Source organism: Panicum hallii, chromosome 2 (genome assembly GCF_002211085.1).
Source record: "Panicum hallii strain FIL2 chromosome 2, PHallii_v3.1, whole genome shotgun sequence".
Taxonomy (NCBI): Eukaryota; Viridiplantae; Streptophyta; class Magnoliopsida; order Poales; family Poaceae; genus Panicum; species Panicum hallii.
In genome coordinates, this window is record NC_038043.1 from 9,177,446 (window position 1) to 9,198,672 (window position 21,227).

At 46.9% G+C, this 21,227-nt stretch overlaps 1 long non-coding RNA gene across 4 annotated transcripts; it reads right to left on the bottom strand.

Moving 5' to 3' along the window:
- Nucleotides 1-17,121: 17,121 nt before the first annotated feature.
- On the bottom strand, nucleotides 17,122-20,582 carry LOC112883573. 4 transcript variants are annotated; one of them, XR_003226868.1, is made up of 7 exons: nucleotides 20,434-20,582; nucleotides 20,280-20,359; nucleotides 20,104-20,190; nucleotides 19,926-20,018; nucleotides 18,498-19,834; nucleotides 17,820-17,867; nucleotides 17,122-17,495 (listed from the first exon to the last, which is right to left on the bottom strand). It is a non-coding gene; the product is annotated as an uncharacterized LOC112883573 (long non-coding RNA). The 4 variants fall into 4 exon arrangements; XR_003226870.1 differs by having other exon boundaries at nucleotides 18,498-19,132; nucleotides 19,746-19,834; nucleotides 20,280-20,555; XR_003226869.1 differs by having other exon boundaries at nucleotides 18,498-19,132; nucleotides 19,763-19,834; nucleotides 20,280-20,553.
- Between the last annotated feature and the right edge of the window lie 645 nt (nucleotides 20,583-21,227).

Consider the following 21,227-nt stretch of genomic DNA (forward strand, 5'->3'; position numbering starts at 1 on the left):
AACCGTTGAATCGAAAATATATATATTCGCGTACAGCCGATGAAAATAGACCGACAGAATAAAACCGACGAAAATGAACAACCGATGAAATTACATCTCTTTTTGTCTGCCATCGAAGCTGACGAAAATACACACCATATTTTCGACGGCCAGCGCAGCCGACGAAAAAGATACTGTTTGTTTCATCGGTCTCGGAGACCGACGAAAATAATAGTAGTTAGTTTCGTCGGCTTCCCTAGCCGATGAAAATACTGGACACGCCTGCTAAAAAAACAGCTGCTGCATAATAGTTTTTCAGAATTACAAATAGCAGTTAATTAACATAAAGATAGCCATCCACAAGCACAATCATGAAATACATCATCACACAATCATGAAATACATCCAATAAGTGCAATCATGAAATCCATAGTCTAAATGACATATATATGTCGACCAAACGCAAAAGCATAAATCAATGAGGGGTAATATTATGTCCCGCTGCCACCGTCACCTCCAGAAATGTTATGCGCTGTCGATGGTGGCGTGGACGGGCTGCCAGAAACTCCTCGAGGATGACTACTCGTTGAACCCTGATTATAGACAAAGTTAAATGTATATAGTACATATATATAAGAAAATTTGAGCATTACTAGTTATACGAAAGAATTACCACTTGTGGAGATGGTGGATGCATATATGGTACAAAAGTCGGCGGTGGTGGAGGAGGCGAAGGAAGAGGTGGCAAATTAAATTGTGATCCAAGGGTAGCCGCTAACATTTCCTAAAAGCCGATAATAGATCAAGTATCTTATAGCAATAAAAAGTGCACAACAACTTGAAAAATATCAAACTTGCATAGTACCTGAAGCTGTCGTTGCTGAGCGAAAAAACTTTGCATGTACTCGTGTTGTTGCCTTGCCCACTCCTCTTGCCTCTGCATCGCCTCTCTATGCTGCCTTATCTCCTCCTGCTGTCAACTTTCCCTTTCGTAGCCCCGAGAACTCAATGCAGGCTGTGTGGCATTCTCACTGCAAAGCAACTCTGACTATGTAGCATCTGCGCCGTGGTGGCCTTAAATGTATGTCTCAGTATAGCTTAGGGTCACCCCACTTTATGCCTCCTACCAAAGAAGAAATCGTGATATTGCAAGTACATAATAATTAAATTGAAATAATAAACACCTACCATTCGACGAGTCAAACGAAGGTGTCCATCGGCCCCATATCTTTGTGTAACCCGTGGTCCTGCTTGACGATTCGCTCTCTTCATCTTGAATTTTTCCACAAAGCTGGGTGAAGCCCAATAAGCACAAAGTGCTCGCCAAGCATCTGGACACTTTCTCAACTAAAGCAAACCGCTAATATCAACTTGAAGATACTCATCCTCTCGAAGATATATCTCAGAAGCGCCCAGTTTCTTGTTCATGTCTTGCTGCTTTTTTTTCTTGTAGTATAAGCAAACACACTGTATACGAGCATTGGACATCATATCCCTAACCACCTTCGTCGCTGCCTTATCAAACACAGAACGAGCCCTAGCTTGTAGGCACTGCTCTTCCCCCTCCGACAAACGATACCTCTCCTAAAAAGGAAAATAATTAGTTAGACAACTTATAAATGAATCAAATAGATAATTATACAAGTTCCGACAAAAATAGTACCCAGAACTCATTCCAAACCCTCACTGCAGTCGTGACGCCCTGATCATCTGATTGCAGCTTAACCATTCCTGGGTAGTGAAATCGACAAAGTGTTTCCAATGTTGCATTCACAGGTCTTAACCTATTTCTTCCCTCCCAACAAATATCATCCCACTGCCTACAATTAGAACATGATACCCATCATGTTTCTTACTAAAACTATATAATATATTGAATGAAACAATTACAACAATAAAATAAATTACTTACCAATCCCCATGTGGCCTAATCTGTCGACGATTTGCCGGATTGGTAGCTGCAGGAGTTATCACATCGTTGCCTCTAAATCTAAATATATCGTATTAGTTAGCTAGCTCATATAAAAATTTTAAATGAAATAATCATAACTACCTAAACACAGGTTGAGCAGCAGTATCCTCCTCTTCCTCCTTCTCTGCATCTCCATCTCTCTCCTCGCACCCATCTCCCTCTCCACCTCCATCTCCATCGCCATCCATATTCGCAGCATGTTCTTCCTCCTCCGCACCCCTACCTTCCTCTTCTTGCTGTTCAAAGACAAGTAGATACTTAGTGTGATTAAAGAAATTAAATTACACACGGAAACTAAATATGACTTACTTGCTGAGCCTCGTCTAGACATCGCTGACGTGCACTTCTTCGACTGAGGTGAAAACTACTGCCTCTAAAGAGGGAAGACCTATCCGAAGACGTGGAGGCATCAGTCTTCTTTCCTTGACTCCTTGAAGATGAGGAGGCATCCTTCTTTCCCTTCAAAGAGTGCACAAATGACCTCATACTGAAAGAAATGGATTATGGATAGTTAATATTATATAAAGCAATGGTAAATAGAAGATAACAAGTTTGATAACAACAATTAGCAAACAATACACTGCTAAGAAAAACTAGTTTTTGCATCACATTACATGTTCAAAGTCCTCAGGGTCATCTTCTTCAGTTATGGTGTCACCATGATTAGTACCATGCCTAGTTTCATATATTGTTAATGAAACTTTGGTTGCACGACATGGTCGTTTTTTTCTTACGGACCTCAGAAACTATTATATGACCGGTGTCACTGATGGGATAAGTCTTTATACTATTGGTTTTTGTGGCCCTCGGCATGGTGGTCTCATGGTGGTCTTGCTACCCCAACTAGGACATCTTAGACTAAGCTTTTAAGACAGCATCTAGGACAGCATCTTAGACTAAGCATCACTAGCTTTTAGACTAGCATCTTGGCATATGCTTGGCTGTCTTGGCCAGCTATAAATATGTATCCCCAACCCCTCAGGTTGGCATTGCATTGTGTGAGAAAAAAACCAGAAAATTGCCCCAACTCCTAGTGTCATCCTCTCGACGAGAGTAAGAATTTTGATACTAACAACTGGTATCAGAGCCGTTCTATCCTGTACCTTAAACATCTCATGCTCATCTCCTTCCCACGCCTCCCTTAGTCCTCAGCCGGGAGCAGGAACACCGGCTGTCCTTGCTCACCCTTCTTCTCCTACGCAGACGGGCAGCAGCGCGTCTGAGGCAGCCTCCTCTCCACGCAGCAGCCCCCCACTAGCGCGCCATGTCCGAAGGACGGTCTCAGCGCTCGGTTGCCTCGAGCGCGCTGCACCGGCAGGAGGCCGAGCTTGCCGCGGCAGAGGAACGCGAGCGAGTGGTGGCAGAAACCGCTGCGACGGCGGCAAGGGCGTCAAGGCTGGCGGCGGCGGAACTGGCAGCAGCAAGGGAGGAGGTGGAAGCAGCGGCGGCGGCGGATGCAGCGCGTGCGGCGGTAGTGGAGCTCAAGGCTCTATGCGGCAGTAGCATCAGCAGCTCTGCCTCTGCCGACAACGGCACCGACGTGGAACTCACGCAGGCGAGGGAAGCAGCGGGAGAGCGGGCGGCGCAGTGGGCAGCCGCGCACCCCAACGGGTGCGGTGGCGGCAGCCCAGACGGGCGTGGACGAGCCAGCGGCACCTCTGGCACGGACGCGTGCGGCGGCCGCGCTCCTAGCGGCGGACGGGTCGACGGAGATCGGGGATCTTATAGGTGGCGCGGCTCTCCCTCTCCGGACCGGCGCCATGGTCACCACAGGATCCAGGCTGTTGTCAGGGACATTGGCCCCGGCGGTGGGTGGCCTACACTCACCAAGACCAACTACATCGAGTGGGCCGCGGTGATGAGGGTAAGGCTCCAGGTGCGGCACATGTGGGAGGCAGTTCGATACGGCGACGTCAACTACGACGAGGATTGACGGGCGCTGGATGCCCTCATTACTGCAATCCCGCCCGAGATGCAGTTCTCGCTCTCAAAGAAGCGGACTGCCAAGGAGGCCTGGGACGCTATCGCTGCGGCACGCATCGGTATCGACCGCGCCCACAAGTCCACACTGCAGGCACTTCGCAAGGAGTGGGAGAATCTGGCCTTCAAGCCAGTTGAGGACTTTGATGACTTTGCTCTCCGCCTCAACACTGCTGCAGAAGATGGTGCAGTACGGCGACGACACCTACGACGAGGAGAGAGCTGTTGAGAAGCTCTTTCGCTGCGTCCCCGAGAAGTACAAGCAGATCGCTCGCTCGATCGAGTCTCTGCTGGACCTCTCCACGATGTTGATCGAGGAGGCAATAGGTCGCCTCAAGGTCGTCGACAGCGATGAGCCGCAGCCTCTCTCGGGGCCTATCACCATTGGCGGGAAGCTCCATCTCACTCGGGAACAGTGGGAGGCCTGCCAGGGTGACCGGAGGAGGGCTCCCCCCTCGTCCTCGACAAGCGGCCGCAGGCATGGCAAGCTGCGCAAGGCGCGCGGAGGCGTCCAGGCCGGGGTGCGAGGACGCGCCCAGGGCGGCACCGCCGGCGTGCACAAGCCGGCACGAGACGACGCCTGCCACAACTGCGGCACGGTTGGCCATTGGGCCAGGGGCTGTCGACAGCCACGACGCGGCCAGGCCCACATCGCACAGGTGGAGGAGGAGGAGCCAGCTCTGCTCCTGGCACACGCAAGCATCGAGCTACCTCCAGCGGCATCGGCCGCAACGGCTCTCCTCCACCTTGATGAGCCGAGGGCACACGCCTTTCTCGGCGACGCCTCCAACAACGACAAGACTGACGGGTGGTGCCTCGACACCGGCGCCACCCATCACATGACCGGACGGCGGGAGTTCTTCCCCGAGCTTGACTCCAGCGTCCGAGGCTCCGTCAAGTTTGGGGATGCCTCCGGCGTGGAGATCAAGGGTGTCGGCTCCGTCATCTTCACCGCCGAGTCCGGTGAGCACAGGCTGCTCATCGGAGTCTACTGCGTCCCCGCGTTAAGGAACTCTATCATCAGCTTGGGACAGCTAGATGAGAACGGTTCGCGCGTGGAGATCAAGGATGGAGTCCTGAGGATTTGGGATTGCCATCGTCGCCTTCTTGCTAAGGTAACCAGAGGCAAATCGACTCTACGTCCTTAATGTGCAGGTGGCACAGCCCCTCTGCCTCGCTGCTCGTCGGGACGACGAGGCGTGGCAGTGGCACGAGCGCTTTGAGCACCTTCACTTCGAGGCCCTGAAGCGGCTCAGTGCCAAGGAGATGGTGCGAGGCCTACCATGCCTCGACCACGTGGAGCAGTTCTGCGACGTCTGCGTGTTGACGAAGCAGAAGCGACTCCCTTTTCCCTAGCAGACGAGCTTCCAAGCAAAGGAGCGGCTCGAGCTCGTGCATGGGGACTTGTGTGGCCCGGTTACACCGGCCACACCGGGTGGACGAGATTACTTCCTGCTTCCTGCTGCTCGTCGACGACCTCTCCCGCTACATGTGGGTGATGGTCCTCGGCAGCAAGGGAGAAGCTGCGGACGCCAACAGGCGCGCGCAGGCTGCTGCGGAGGCGGAGTGCAGCCGTAAGTTGCGCGTACTGCGCACCGACAATGGCGGCGAATTCACGGCGGCTGAATTCGCGTCGTACTGCGCTGATGAGGGCATTCAGCGCCACTACTCCGCGCCGTACAGCCCGCAGCAGAACGGTGTCGTCGAGCGGCGCAACCAGTCGGTTGTGGGGATGGCTCGAGCCCTCCTCAAGCAGAGGGGGATGCCGGCTGTCTTCTGGGGAGAGGCGGTGGTGACGGCTGTCTATATCCTCAACCACTCGCCTACCAAGGCCCTCAACGGCAGGACGCCGTATGAGGCTTGGCCTAGGTGCAAGCCGGCAGTCTCCCACCTACGGGTCTTCGGCTGCCTCACGTTCGCCAAGGAGCTTGGCCACGTCGGCAAGCTCGACGACAGGTGCACTCCGGGGGTGTTCATCGGCTACGCGGAGGGCTCGAAGGTCTACCGCATTCTCGACCCGGTGACACAGAGTGTGCGCACGGCGCACGACGTAGTGTTCAACGAAGGGCGAGGATGGGCATGGGACAAGGTGGCGGAAGACGGCTCGACTCCGACGTACGACGACCTCACTATCGAGTACGTCCACTTCGAGGGAGCTGGGGGAGTAGGCAGCTACTCTTCACCGAGCATGCCTACCCCAGTACTTGAGTCTCCACCGATCCCGACGCTCGCTACTCCGGCAACGCCACGCTCTCCAGCCACGACTCCAGCTGCGACTAGCTCTTCGCCGACACCACTACCGCCGGCGACCCCACGCACTCCAGCACCACCAGCCACCCCTCCGGGCACGACTACTCCAACACCAGCTCATGTTGAGCATAGCCCGGTGGAGTTCGCTACTCCGCTCTCTCATGACGAGGAGCGCATCAACGTGTACCACGACGGGGAGCCGTTGCGGTATCATACGATGGAGGACCTTATCGGCGACCAGCTAGTGCCGGAACTGCACCTCGCGATCTGGAGGTGCAGTTGCACCTCACATGCGATGACGGCGAGCCTCGATCTTTCGCAGAAGCCGAGAGAGACGCGGCATGGCGTGCCGCGATGCAGTCGGAGATGGACGCGGTTGAGAAGAACCGCACCTGGGAGCTTGGTGACCTCCCTCGTGGTCACCGCGCTATTACCCTTAAGTGGGTGTTCAAGCTGAAGAGGGATGAAGCCGGCGCCATCGTCAAGCACAAGGCTCGATTGGTGGCACGCGGTTTCGTGCAGCAGGAGGGGATCGACTTTGACGATGCCTTCGCCCCTGTGGCACGGATGGAGTTCGTGCGACTCCTCTTTGCGCTGGCTGCCTAGGAAGGCTGGCGAGTTCATCACATGGACGTCAAGTCGGCGTTTCTTAACGGCGATTTGAAGGAGGAGGTCTACGTGCACCAGCCACCAGGGTTTGCGATCCCAGATAAGGAGGGCAAAGTGCTATGCCTGCGCAAGGCCCTCTATGGCTTGCGGTAGGCACCGAGGGCGTGGAATGCCAAGTTGGATTCCACGCTCAAAGCGATGGGCTTCGACCAAAGCCCGCACGAGGCAGCCATCTACCGGCGGGGCAATGGAGGAAACGCCCTGCTAGTGGGTGTCTATGTCGACGACTTGGTGATCACCGGTACCAAGGATACGGAGGTGGCGGCGTTCAAGGAAGAGATGAAGGCCACCTTCCAGATGAGATGAGTGACATAGGATCTCTCTCCTTCTACCTGGGGATCGAGGTGCACCAGGACGACTCCGGGATCACGCTTCGACAGACCGCCTACACCAAGCGCGTCGTTGAGCTGGCTAGGCTCACCGATTGCAACCCAACTCTCACTCCGATGGAGAGGCTGAAGCTGAGCCGCGATAGCACGATGGGGGAGGTGGACGCTGCGCAATACCGGCGTCTTGTGGGGAGCCTTCGCTACCTCTCCCACACACGGCCGGACTTGGCATTCTCCGTTGACTATGTTAGTCGGTTCATGCAGCGACCGACGACGGAGCACCAGCAGGCTGTGAAGAGGATCATCCGCTACGTTGCGGGGACTCTCAACCATGGTCTCTACTACCCGAGGTGTCCTAGAGAGGCACACTTCGTCGGGTACAGCGACAGCGACCACGCCGGCGCCATCGACACCAGCGAGAGCACGAGCGAGAGCCTCTTCTTCCTCGGCAAGTGCCTCGTTAGCTGGCAGTCTGTCAAGCAGTAGGTGGTGGCTCTGTCCAGCTGCGAGGCCGAGTACATAGCGGCCTCCACCGCTTCGACTCAGGCGCTCTGGCTCGCTCGACTGCTTGGTGATCTTCTCGGCAGAGAAACTGGAGCGGTGGAGCTCAAGGTGGACAGCAAGTCCGCTCTGGCTCTAGCAAAGAACCCCGTTTTCCATGAACAGAGCAAGCACATCCGGGTGAGGTACCACTTCATCCGAGGCTGCTTGGAGGAAGGGAGCATCAAGGCAAGCTACATCAACACCAAGGATCAGCTTGCGGACCTGCTCACCGAGCCCCTTGGGAGGATCAAGTTCCTTGAGCTTTGTTCCCGAACCGGGATGGTCCAACTTTCCCACAAGACGATGCACAAGACTTAGGGGGAGAATGATGGGATAAGTCTTTGTACTATCGGTCTTTGTGGTCCTCGGCATGGTGGTCTTGCTGCCCCAACTAGGACAGCATCTTAGACTAAGTTTTTAGAACAGCATCCTAGACTAGCTTCTAGGACAGCATCTTAGACTAAGCATCACTAACTTTTAGACTAGCATCTTGGCATATGCTTGGCTGTCTTGACCAGCTATAAATATGTATCCCCAACCCCTCAGGTTGGCATTGCATTGTCTGAGAAGAAAACCAAAAAATTGCCCCAACTCCTAGTGTCATCTTCTCGATGAGAGTAAGAGTTTCGATACTAACAATCACCATCTAATTTATCAGGTGTCATCCTAATATCAACTTCAAAAGATCCATTACACTCATCTTCCTGATATGCTTCAGGAATAGTACGATCAAGCTCACATTCATTGTAACCTTCATCTCCAGGAATAGGCAATCGACCAGGAGGACATACTTTCTAAACAATCCACCATAGTTCTAAACTTTCCAAACGGCATGGATACGACATATAATATACCATCTCAACTTGATGTGCGAGGACAAATGGATTGTAATCTGAAAGTCGCAATTTATGGTTCACCTCCACTAAACCAAGTTTTTTGTTATGCTTTACCCCAGAACCTAATTTATTATTGAACCAATCACAATAAAAGAACACAACTCTTAGATCTTTTGAACCTTCAAACTTCAGCTCTACTATATTCTGAATGACACCGAAATACTCCGTGATAGAACCATCTGAGGCACTCGCAGTGGTTACAACTCCACTATTTGTTGTGGCAGCATGTGGATTTTTTTCTTCAAACTTGGTTGAACGGTACCGAAATCCGTTTATGTCATAACAACCATAACTTCTTGCAGTCGTGCTTCCATGTGAAAGTTGTCTTAGATCATCATGGACACTGCTATCCCTCATGCACTGCAAGTTTTGCAATATTGTTAACTCAAAATGAGTTACATAAATAATGTAGTTAGAGTAGCAACGCTTACATGTTTTCTATACCATGTGACAAAATTGGGACCACCACGTAAACCCACACGTCGTAAGGTTTCAAGCTGTTTAGCAGTTGGTTGTCGTGCATATCTCCATTCTTCTTGATCAAACAACCTACATATTCTTTATTTAGCACAAGTACATCGCTAAACGTGAATCACATATGAGATATATGATGGTACTTACACGAAATATTTGTCCATCTCCATCTTTGTGTACATATACAACAATGCAATGTTCCATTCTTGTATGCACATTTCATAAACAAAACTAGCACCGACGGCCTTACCAGTCCACTGAAACAACTTGAGATTGCTCCTCGGTGTCTCATGCGAGGTGTGGTAGCGCGGTATATGAGCATTAATGTTATTTTCTTCTGCAAAATATGTGCTCGAGTAGTACGAGATCTCCTTGAGATAAAATGCCTTAGCAATGCATCCCTCCACTCGTGTTTTATTACCGATGGTTGCTTTAAGCCTCTTTAAATCTTATTCTACAAAGTACATCCACCTATATTGTACAGGTCCACCGACCTCAGCTTCATAAGGCAAATGCACTAACAAGTGTTGCATTACATTCATGAAACCCGGGGGAAACACCTTCTCCATCTTACATATTAAGACAGGTATTTCCTTACTCAGTTTTTTCATTGTATTTTTGTTAACTTCTTTTGCACATAATTGCCTGTAGAAAAAACTTAACTCAGCCAACATTATCCAGATTTCTTCTTCGAAGTACCCACGGAACATCACAGGCAACAACCTTTACATGATGATATGGTAATCATGACTCTTCAAACCATTCATTTTTCCGGTTACAATATTCACCGCCCGTTTCAGATTAGCTGCATATCCATCAGGAAATTTTAGGTTCTTGAGCTAGAAAAGAACATGTTTCCTCTCAGCAGGCTTAAGATAATACTTAGCACGTGGCTTCCCCATATGTCCAGCTTGCTTGGGTCTCAGATTAAGGGTTGGCCGAACACATATTTCAGCTAAGTCTTGCCGAGCTTTCAAATTGTCTTTAGTCTTATCTTTGAAATCAAAAACCATACTAATTATACTTTCTGCAACATTGCGCTCTTGATGCATTACATCTAGATTATGTGGAAGGATCAAAGTAGTAGCATAAGGAAGGCTCCAAATGGCAGCTATATGAGTCCAATTATGCTCCTCTTTTACCCCTTCAAATCCATCATCTGTGGCAATTAACTGATAATGGCTTGCTACAATCTTCTGACCGGTCAAACGCTTGGGTGGACCCTTACTAACGATTGTGTCCTTGAGAAAGACATCTCTTTGACTCCTGAACGGGTGATCATGAGACAAGAACCGACGATGACAATCAAAAAAGCAGAATTTGCCACCATATTTCAAACGAAAAGTATCTGTATCACCCATGCATACCGGACAACATAGACGACCGTGCGTGCTCCATCCCGAGAACATTCCATATGCAGGGAAATCATGAATAGACCAAAGAAATGCTACCCGCATATTGAAGTATTCCTTCCTACTGCTGTCATATGTCCTAACTCCGTTCCACAAGTCATGCAGCTCATCAATCAATGGTTGCATTAACATGTTCAAACGCTTACCAAGATTGTCAGGCCCTGGTATAATGAGAGTCAAGAATACATACTCATCCTTCATGCATAATGATGGTGGAAGATTGTATGGAATTGTAATCACTGGCCAACATGAGTATGGGGCAGCATTTGAGTTAAAAGGGAGTGAAGCCATCAGTGGCCAACCCAACACGCATATTCCGGAGGTCTCTTGCAAAACTTGGATCATAATGATCGAGAGGCTTCTAAGCCGTACCATCAGATGGATGACTCATGCATCCTGTATTATTACGAATTCCCTCTTTGTGCCATCTCATATGTTTTGCAGTCTTCTGAGATAGGTACAACCGTTGAAGCCTTGGTTTCAAAGGTAGGTACCGTAACACCTTAACGGGCACACTTGTTATCTGCACACTTCCATCTTTGTTCACCACCTTCTTGTATCTGCATTTCTTACGAAACGAACAATACTTGAGATTTTCATTTTTCTTCCAAAATAACATGCAATTGTTCTCACACACATGGATTTTCTGATACGGCATCCCTAAACAGCTTCTTTGAGTAGTAAAAGTCTTTCGGCAACTTGTGAGGTTTCGGAAGCATGTCCAATATTAAGTCAACAAGATCATTGTAACAACTTACTGAAAAGTTATACTTCGACTTAATAGCCATTAACCGTGTCACAGCAGCAAGCTGTGATAAAGTAGTGGCCCCATGTAATAATTCTTTGATGACGCAAGCAGACCAAAATATTCCGGTACCTCAGCAGCATTCTCAACCTGTTGGACAAAATCATCCATCATTGCATCCATCCTATCTTCGTTTTCCTCAAAGCTATCAACTAGGTTATATGCCTCCTGCTCCTGTGACTCCCCATGCTCGTACCACCTCTCATAGTTCGGCATGAAACCAAACTTGTAGAGGTGACGCTTGTTACCAAACCAGACTTGACGAGAACAATTCTGACACTTGTTACATGGACACTTTGCCAAACCACCGCCAGGAGATAAGGAAAATACATGATCAACAAAAGCTTGAGAGTTGACCATCCACTCTCGCGTAGGCATTCCGTTACTTCTCCAACCATCATACATCCAACTTCGATCATCTCTCATTTTCTCAAACGAGCTACTTCATTGACGAAAGTGAAAAATGTTACTTCATTAACGATATTAAGCAAACAAAAATTATCAAGCATATGTAACACAAATCTTTTTAGATATCATTAATGGTATATATTTTCTAAGAAATGAATTAGAAATCTTATTTATAACAATGGTTATGCTTGGGTTCATGCAAATATAACAGGGAGACAATAGCCATAAAATCACCATATAACTTCATCAAATTCGTGAAAGTAAAATGTATATTCCTACCACAGCATCACAATATTCTTGGAATCAGAGAGATGTTTAAAAATACAGTAACCCTTAGAGTAATGGACAACAATGCATCACTAAGTTTAATAGTTATTCTGTCAGTTCGAAATTAGCACTAGCTGTTTTGTTAGGGTTGGGGTGCTCCATCCGTCTCGCACAGCAGAAGGAAAGAGAAGGGGCGAGCATACCTGGAGGATGCGCTCGGCCGGCAAAGGGCTGCGCGAAGACAAGACAAATGGCGCCGCCGCTCGCCCAGTCGTCGCCACCAGGGAAGGAAGAGCAAGGGAGGAGAGAAAGGTTTAAGAAATAGAGGGAGGAGATGAACCTGAGGCCCTGAGCGGACCTGGGCACGCGGGGGCGGCGGCAGGGTGCGGGGGCGGCGGCAAAGGCGCGCAGGGCGGGGGCGCTGCCGGCGGCGCGCGGGGGTAGTGGCGGCAGCGGCGCGCGGGGGCGGGGCCGCCAGCGGCGGCGGCAACGTGCAGGGGCGCTCGCGGCGGCGGCGCGCGAGGGCAGCCAGACAAACAAAACGTGGGGAGCCAGCTCGCTACTTAGGGCACCTGTATTTTCATCGGCCTAATTTGAGCCGACGAAATTAAACTTATTTTCGTCGGCCTCAGTTAAGCCAATGAAAATATAGTCTTTGTTTTGTCGGCCCGGACCAGGCCGACAAAAATAAGTATAATTTCGTCGGCTTACACAAGCCGACAAAATTGTTAATCCTAACACGCTAAAAGTACAAGGGAGAAATTAGCACAGCAACACTCCAAAGATGTGTAAATTAAAAAATAGCTTCCAACGCGAGCTTCATAAGTTCCAGGGCAACTTGTTTGTGATATGCTGATGTTATTTTCCAGCATAAATAATTCCTGTTAAGGTTACCAACCACTAAGCAAATCATCTCAAATGACAAATCTGCGGCAAATCTCAATGCTAAATCATTCATCAATTGAATAGCAGTCAAAATTGATGAAAGCTGATTGAGGTGACTGCAACAGAGCAAGCTCAAGCCATACCAATTCTTGTCCTCATCTGCATTCCTAATGTAGGCTTCGATACGGCCCTCCCTATCGCGCTTCTTGATCTTCCTTCCCTCAATGTCATACCCAATGTGCTCCTCGTCCTTGTACCACTCCAGAGGCACGTCCCCTACGATGTTCCTTGTCGCCACCTGCAAACAACAGTAACAACTAGATCACTTTGGCCCCAAATGCTCAGGCAAGCAATATGGAGCAACCAAACAGTCTGCGAATCAGCAGCTTAAGCAACTCAAATACAGTAACAACTACTAGCCCAATTCAACCTCAAATACTCAGGCAAGCAATACGGAGCAACGAAACAGTCTGCGAATCAGCAGATTAAGCAACTCAAAATACTAAGAAATCGAATGTCTCACCTCATCCTCCGACGAGTCGCTCTCTTCTGCCGCCGCCTCGTCAGACTCGGCTTCGGAGCCGGAGCCGGCGCCGCTGTCCTCGAACGACAGCGACTCCTGCAGCCCACGCGGAACCCCCAAAACTTGCTCAAAAATAGAACGCCGCAACCAAAAAAAAAATTCAGGGACAAAGACGTCAAAAACTCTCCCACCTCGTCGTCGTCCTCGGACCAGACGCCGTCGCTCCACGAAGAGTCGTCTGCGGAGAGGTCGTCGCCCTCGTGCTCGCGCTCGCCCTCGCCGTGGCCCATTTTCGGCGCCGGAAAGCTTCGCGTGCTGCCGCGCTGTGGCTGCGTGGGAGAGGAGGGGAGCGGCGGCGGTGGAGGCGGCGGGGGGAGAGGATTCGCGGCGGGCGGCGGAACGGTTGTTGGATGGGCCGGGCCACTCATAAGTTGTGAGCCACAGTCCATACCCACTTCTGAGCCCTTTGGTAATGGGCCCATCCTCATATTTGGGTCGCTAACCCGAGGAAATAATTTGCAGAGATCGGAACCCCTCAAAAAAAATTGCAGAGATCGGAAAGAACCAATCCTACAAAACGGCAGAGTTTATGAAAAAGAAAAAAAAAACTTTGGTGAGACCAAACCATGAAGCAAACGAAATAAAAAGCATCTTCACCGGTTTCAAAATCTTCGATCTTCAATAGCTGTGTAGTGTATAGGACTCTTAGCAACCATTTCACCAAATAAAAGCATCTCTAGCGCAGATTACTCATCTATCTTTTCAATATCAAAATCTATCATTTTGGTAACAGAAGGTACTTCAGCAGATTACCAATTCAATCTCCAATACCAAAATATTTTTTATGATTAATATACCTTCCTCTTACTCAAATGAAGGGAATTCCTCTCTCTACTGTCCATTGAGTAATCTGCTATAGCGCTGGCTACTAAAAACATAAAAAAGTATTATCGGTGATAAGAAGTAAATAAATATATAGAGTATGAGAGATGAATTACTGGAGATGCTCTAAGGGAAACTTTGGTATATTGCATCATGTGTTGTGCTCGTATAGGACCCACGCATGAAGTGCTAGTTTAGCAAAAACTGCTCCAACGTTTAACAGTATTTTTCTTTTCAAAGTTGGTCCTACCATCACATTAGTTAATACGAAGATTCTCTCTCCTCTCCCCTAAACAATGGTATGTACTGTTCTTTAACTCCCTCTCTTTTCTCTAACAATGGACCGCAGCTTTTTCCTTTACATCGGGTCCGGTTCCAAGCTAGCACCTCATGCAAATTTTGCTCCAACATTTAGTCAGTGTGCTATCCCTTTCTCTCTTCTCTTTCTCTTTGCACCCTCAAAAACTCCGCACTCGAGCTGCTCTAAGGTGCTACACCAACTTCCCTAAAATCTCATCCTCATTGCCTCCCATGTGGGACCCAGTTAAAGATTATTTATTTTCATTTTCTTCTTTTCTCTCCCCTCTCCTCTCTAGCCTCTACTTCCCAGGTGGGGTGCAACGTGGTACTAAGCTGTCTCCAACGGTGCACTCTAAACCGTTCTCTACCCTATATATATAGAGAAGATTCCGTTCTCTATTGCTCTAGTAACGCTCTCTAAATGGTCCTCTAAAATAGAGAACGCTATAGGTTTCCTCTATATATAGAGATTCTCTCTCCTTTTCTCTATTTTTTCTTTACATTTTAAACATTGAATTAAATAAAAATAAAATATGTCCATAGCATTTGAGGTATGATAAATACGTACGTACAAAAATTTGAAACAAAATACGTTTCTAATATAGGATTTAATGTATAGAGAATGAGATTTAGAGAACGTTGTTGGAGAGAAATGAGATATAGAGGAGAGAATCTTATAGAGAATTCTGTAAATGAAGGATATAGAGAAGGATATAGAGAATGACGGTTGGAGATAGCCTTAGCGCATGGATGCTACGAGGCACCAGGATATGGATGCAGCGTAGCAAGATGTGAACACTCACAAAGGGTGATGAGACTCTTTCCCAACCTAAAACGTGGGAGGCAGCATAGGTGGGAGATGGCATTGTCTATGGCCAGTATGTGGGTAGGCTAGAGAAGCCGTGTGGACCCAAGACGGCTCACAGCGGTGTGGGGGACAACCAGGAAGGACAGGACATAGAAGAGAAAAAGGGTGGTGGTTGTCCTCTTTCTTTGGGGAAGAGTTGGTTGGTAAAAGGTACTACAAATTATAAAAAAGAGGATAAGCTAAACCACCATTTTGCCTCTGTCAATTTGTTTTATGACATAATATAAGGAAAGGGGATAGAGAAATAAGAACGCTAGAGATGCTTATGGAAGCTAAATGGGGACAGCAATAGCAAGAACTGACATCTTGTTACTTGAAATATCCGACGTGAAAACCTTAGCCTCCTGTCTCACGAAGCACGGCCTTAAAAAGAACTTTTGTACTAGAATGCCTGGTTTCAAATTTAAATCATCAGACTCAGTTCAAGTTTTTTCGAACTTGCTGACCTTTTTTAGTTCCAGCTTAAACCAAACCACCTAAACTTTCTGAAGCCACCCTGCTCTTCCAAGTTCCAAACGAGCCTCGGACCGTTTCACGCCGAGCAGGTAAACTCCATCTTCTCTCATCTGAGTGGTGCATAGCTCACAAAGCGCTGATAACTCCTGCTAGTAACCGTGTTAGCGAGGTAGTGCCCCAGATTCGGACGACCGTGATGAAAGATAAGCTAAAGCTAGGACACAAACATACAGATATGGTGCAGACTGCAGAGGAGCCCACTCTGTTTCCAACATCAAGCGGAAACGAGTATAGCATTTACATACCTGAACAGGAGCGTCCCTTTGCCTTTTGCACATTTCCTTTTTTACAGTCCTGCATAGTACAGATGCGAAAAAAGATTGCTCTGTCTTTTGTATACTACACCAGATATCGTATTTCACTTAGATCCCAGCTGGAGAATGTGCACCACTTCTTTACATACTCGTAAATAAGAGTCGATTCTTCTCTCTCCTCAAGATGATTCGTTTTCTCCAGGGTGAAGAGTCTGCTTTTTCCATGCCACGTCGATTTATGGTCTTTTTTTTCTTTCTTTCCATATCACAATAAGCATGTCTCGTAGTGTTTCATCCGTATTCTAAATCGCTATCGGTGTTGGATCCCTATTGTAGTTAGTCATATCACCTCATCAGGGTAGGATCCCAGGATCCCTACTCTAATTAGTTATGAACCAGCCAAAGGGGGTGTATGCGGCTAACGGGCTGTTTGGTTTTGAGAGTTTTGTTATAAGCCTCACCAATAAATCCCTAATAAGTCTTTTTTTATCCCAACATGAAGACTTACAGATGAGGCTTATACCAATAAACCCCTCCAAGGGATGCTTATAGGGCTTATTTTCTGTGGATCCTACTAAAACATCCCCTCTTTCCTCCTATTACTCTTATCTTCCTCGTCCATAGAGGTATTAATGAGAGGTAGAAAGATCATTAACAACTATACAAATTTTTTATAAGCCGCACAACCAAACACCACTTTAAGCTCATAACAAGCCCCTCCATGTGAGGGAGAAACTTATACACTTATAATAAGCCCCTCCAAACCAAACATCCTCTGAATTGCTGCCGGCCGTAATTTAGGCCTACCGTACGGCCACTCCATTTTGGAAAGAGACAAACATAGCGGTCTTAGTTTTCCTTTTTTTGGCAGAATTCTGCACGACGCGCATAGCAAAGAAATAGATAAAATAAATTTGCAGACCTCATTTTTACTCTCCCATAAGCAAAGCTTTGAAAAATAGTAAGCAAATTAGAACATGTACAAACACATTTCACCCATCTAAATTCTAAGCATTAACAAAGTTTCAAAACTACCAGCATACATGTGATTGCCTGATTGAACAAACAAAAAGATTAGAGCTACTACAACTACTACCATACTGCTCATGAATCAAAAATCGAGGTTAAGCTGCAACTAAACTGCTGTCGATGACAATCTGATGAACTTTAAGACCACCAAACACCAAGTTGAAGAGCATGTTATAGTGTCGATTCGATGAGGAAACTTGCAGGCAGAGAAAAAGGCACATCGGATTTCAGGTCCTAAACATTGTTTTGTATGACTGAAACGAATTGCAAGTGCAGTTAGTATTAGGAGTAAAATATCAGCAAGGCTGAATACCTCTGGTAACAAACATTGCTAGTTCTATATTACCTAATTCATGATCATATTTTTGCTAATACAGAAACACATTATTGCCTAAATTTCTAGCTATATTACTACCTAATTTAAGAACCATATTATTGCCTAAAAATTGCATAATTTGCCTAATCTGAACAACATTATTGCCTAATGAAGTACATATTTAGACAAAAAAATTGCAAGAAATATACTTGCTCTCACTGCATATGTACTTTACTTGAGCTAGTTCATATGCACATCATACCTTCTTCATGCATTGTACTTGATCTCCCCAGCAGGATAACTTGGGAACCTGCAATGTAAGAACAGTAAAAATAAAGATAAATTAGAGAAGAATGAATGCTGTAAAATTGCCCAACAATTTGCACTGTTTTGCCTTGACCTTACGATAATATTGCTTGATCATAGTACATTTAATTGCCTGTTCTTTCTCACTGCCTAATGAAGTTCGGTAACTAATCAGATGCACCTGCAGATATGTCATACTAGCGGTACCTAAACTACAATTGAAGGACCGATATATGGTGACCGGGGGGGGGGGGGGGTGGGGGGGGTGTTGAACGGGGCCTTTCAAAAATTCTCAACGAGAACAAGGCCCATATCCCAGATACAACCCGACACGCCTCTCTTCTAACCGTCAAGATGACACAAGCCAACTAGTGACGAGCTCACCTAGGAATGGTTAGGAATTTATCAAAGTATCGCGGAAGCAAAGATACAAACAATCAGCTGGCCAAGATTAGCACTAACTAATTTTCAAAATGATCAATTCAAGTGCTAACTAAGAGGTAGGCAGATAAGACTGAAATCTTACTAGAGCTTACGAGCAGTTTAAAGCATTACAAAAAATTATGGACCAAGCAAGCAATGATTGTCTAATCACTGGAACTGTAGCATGAGAAAGATATCAAGATTAATTCACCTGATCAGTGAAAACCGAGCATTCTGATTATGTCCACTTGAAGCTGTTGATGGAGCTGTAGCTGCAGCTACTGAATTGACCTGCCTGCACAAAAGAGCTAATCCAGACGAGCAAACCAAGATGCTGATAATGCACCATTTAACCAACTTACTAATTAGCCAATTCACAAGAGGCAAGCTCTGAACAAAAAGCACATAAGTGTTGCTGTTGTAGCTCGAGTTAGGTGATATAAAAACAAAGAGTTGCTAGCTACTGGAACAATGCAACTACAACATAATGGCCTGACAGAGCAACAGATGATTAAATTAACAGTGCAAGGAAAAATCTACAGGCCACACATGGGGTTAAATAAAAAACCAGACAACTTCTATGCAAGACAACTCGAGTAACAGATCATTGTGGCAAAAGTAATAAATAATAGCTCATGTGGTTAAGTACCTCAATGTGTCTCTGAACAAACCTGACAAGCTAAGTTGTCAGAAGCTACTGTTGCTGGATGAGCTGCAAAAACAAGTTAAGCAATACCTGCACTTGTCACTGCTGATTACCTGTGTGAGCTGCTAATCGACCAAAAGCTGCTGCAGTAGAAGACAAGCAGACAGAGACCGAGCTGCACCTGTAGGCTGTACTTGCCCCTGAAATTCAGAGAGAAAATACAAAACAACTGCAGTTGCAATCGCTGGGTACTGTTTAGAATAAAAATCTATACTAGAACCCCCACCTCCAACCGAACAAAAATCACTGTTAAGCTAAAACATTTCACTGGTAAAAAAACTAAGAAGAACAAAAAAGCATTCAGTTATCTAGCTCTGGCTCTGACTATCATTCAGGTAAGCTATTATTTCTTCTGATGAAAAAAGGCATGTCTATAAATCAACCATGCTTCCTCTTAAGCTCTTGATCTGAGTTATCTATTCTCTATTGTATTTACAACCTGACCCTAAGAACTGGAATCTATTCTCGAGCTTGGTCGCACTGTACTTGTGCTTCTCGACAGAACAGTTGGCTAGTGATTTCATACAAACTCACCTCTGTCCTGGACTTAAACAAAAAAGGATTTGAAAAGCTTCCAGCATGTTGAGCGACTGTTCGAAGATAAACTAATCCTAGAGATACTAGATCAACTAACCCAGGACTAAACACAATTAATAGATGCCTAGACAAGTAAAAAAAATCTAGCAACTAGATATGTTGTTCCTTATACTGAATTTAAAAAAAAAAAAGAGGAATGAGTCTGCTTGACTAAACTTTCTGCACTTTCTCACCAGGAGGCAGCCTTTGCGCTAGCAACAAAAACTCTATTCTCCAGGGGCCTTGAATTCACAACAAACAAAAGACTGAAAAAAGGCACAAGCGCTCAGGGATTGGGGGATAAAAAATATGTGAGAAGGCAGTAAAAATCGAAGATCCCGTTAAGGAATCTCTCACCTGGTCTGATCCCCCCTGATGACTCCCTGCTATTGGATGCGAATTCTTAAATGAACCTGATGTGACCGCGGGTGTCCTCATTCGGAGGAAAATCTGCACACAAATCCCTCCCCCAAAATTAGTCGATGAACCAGGTGAGGATCCAGAGGATTTGTGGGTGCGCGGGGCATGAACTGACCTGGGTCTGACATCTACGCTTACGGTCCCTCTCTCCCCACCGCGAATACCTCGCCGAAATCCAGATGTGGATGCCGATGACCTCCCCCTAGCCAAAACAAACACGAAACCCCCCCAAAAAAATCAAAACGATGAACCCGATGCAGAGGATTTGGGATGCTCGGGCCATGAACTCACCTGTCCGAATCCGCGCTTCCAGTCCCCTCCTCCAACCACCACGAATGCCTCGCCGGATTCCAAATGCGCTCGCCGTTGAACTCCATCGAACAAACACGAAAACGTAGTCAGAAATCGATGGGCGAAACCGCGGGCGCGTGAAGAAATCACTCACCTGGGTCTAACCTGTGCCTCCCTTCCCACACCACCGTGCGGATGCGCGCGGGGGAATCCAGAAATGCGCGCCGATGGTGTGGAAGATACGAGCTTCGCCACTGGATGCGTCGCTTCGTTGGATGGGGGACGGACGGTTTGATGGAAGCGGCCTATTAGACAAAAAACATAGCCGGCTGTTATAGAGTCATTACCATTAGTTATACTAGCAGAATATCTATACGCCGTTAAATATGAATTGTGATACTTTCAATTAAAAGTTTAAAATTCAGAGCCTTTTATTTCTATCGTAAAATTTTGTTGCACTAAATAGATCTCTGTATGTCTAGAATTTTAACAATCTGAAGTCATATCAAGAGTTTTGATTATTTTTGATGTACGTTCAGCAAAGATAACCTTTGGTAGCCTTAGTGTATACACATATATAAACGGGTGTGCTAACGCCGGACGTCCGATGGATCGGACGCTCTGTTGCAACATCAAAATAAAACATCTAAAATATAGAAAATGTAAGATTGCAATATTAAAAAAAATTAAAAAAATAGTTTAATATAAATATCGTATTCTGAGAAAAAAAATTCCGCCGCAACATCGAACGCATGTTTCATGCAACATTCCCCAAATATCCAAAGATATCTACTGCAACACCATGAGGTACCCATTGCAATATTCCAAAATCTCTACTGCAATATCATGATATACCTATTGCAACATCGCCACCTAGTGCTCCCCCGCCATAGCCTTCGCCCCTTCTCTACAATCTTTTGGATTTGCCCACCATGGCCGCCGCCAAGA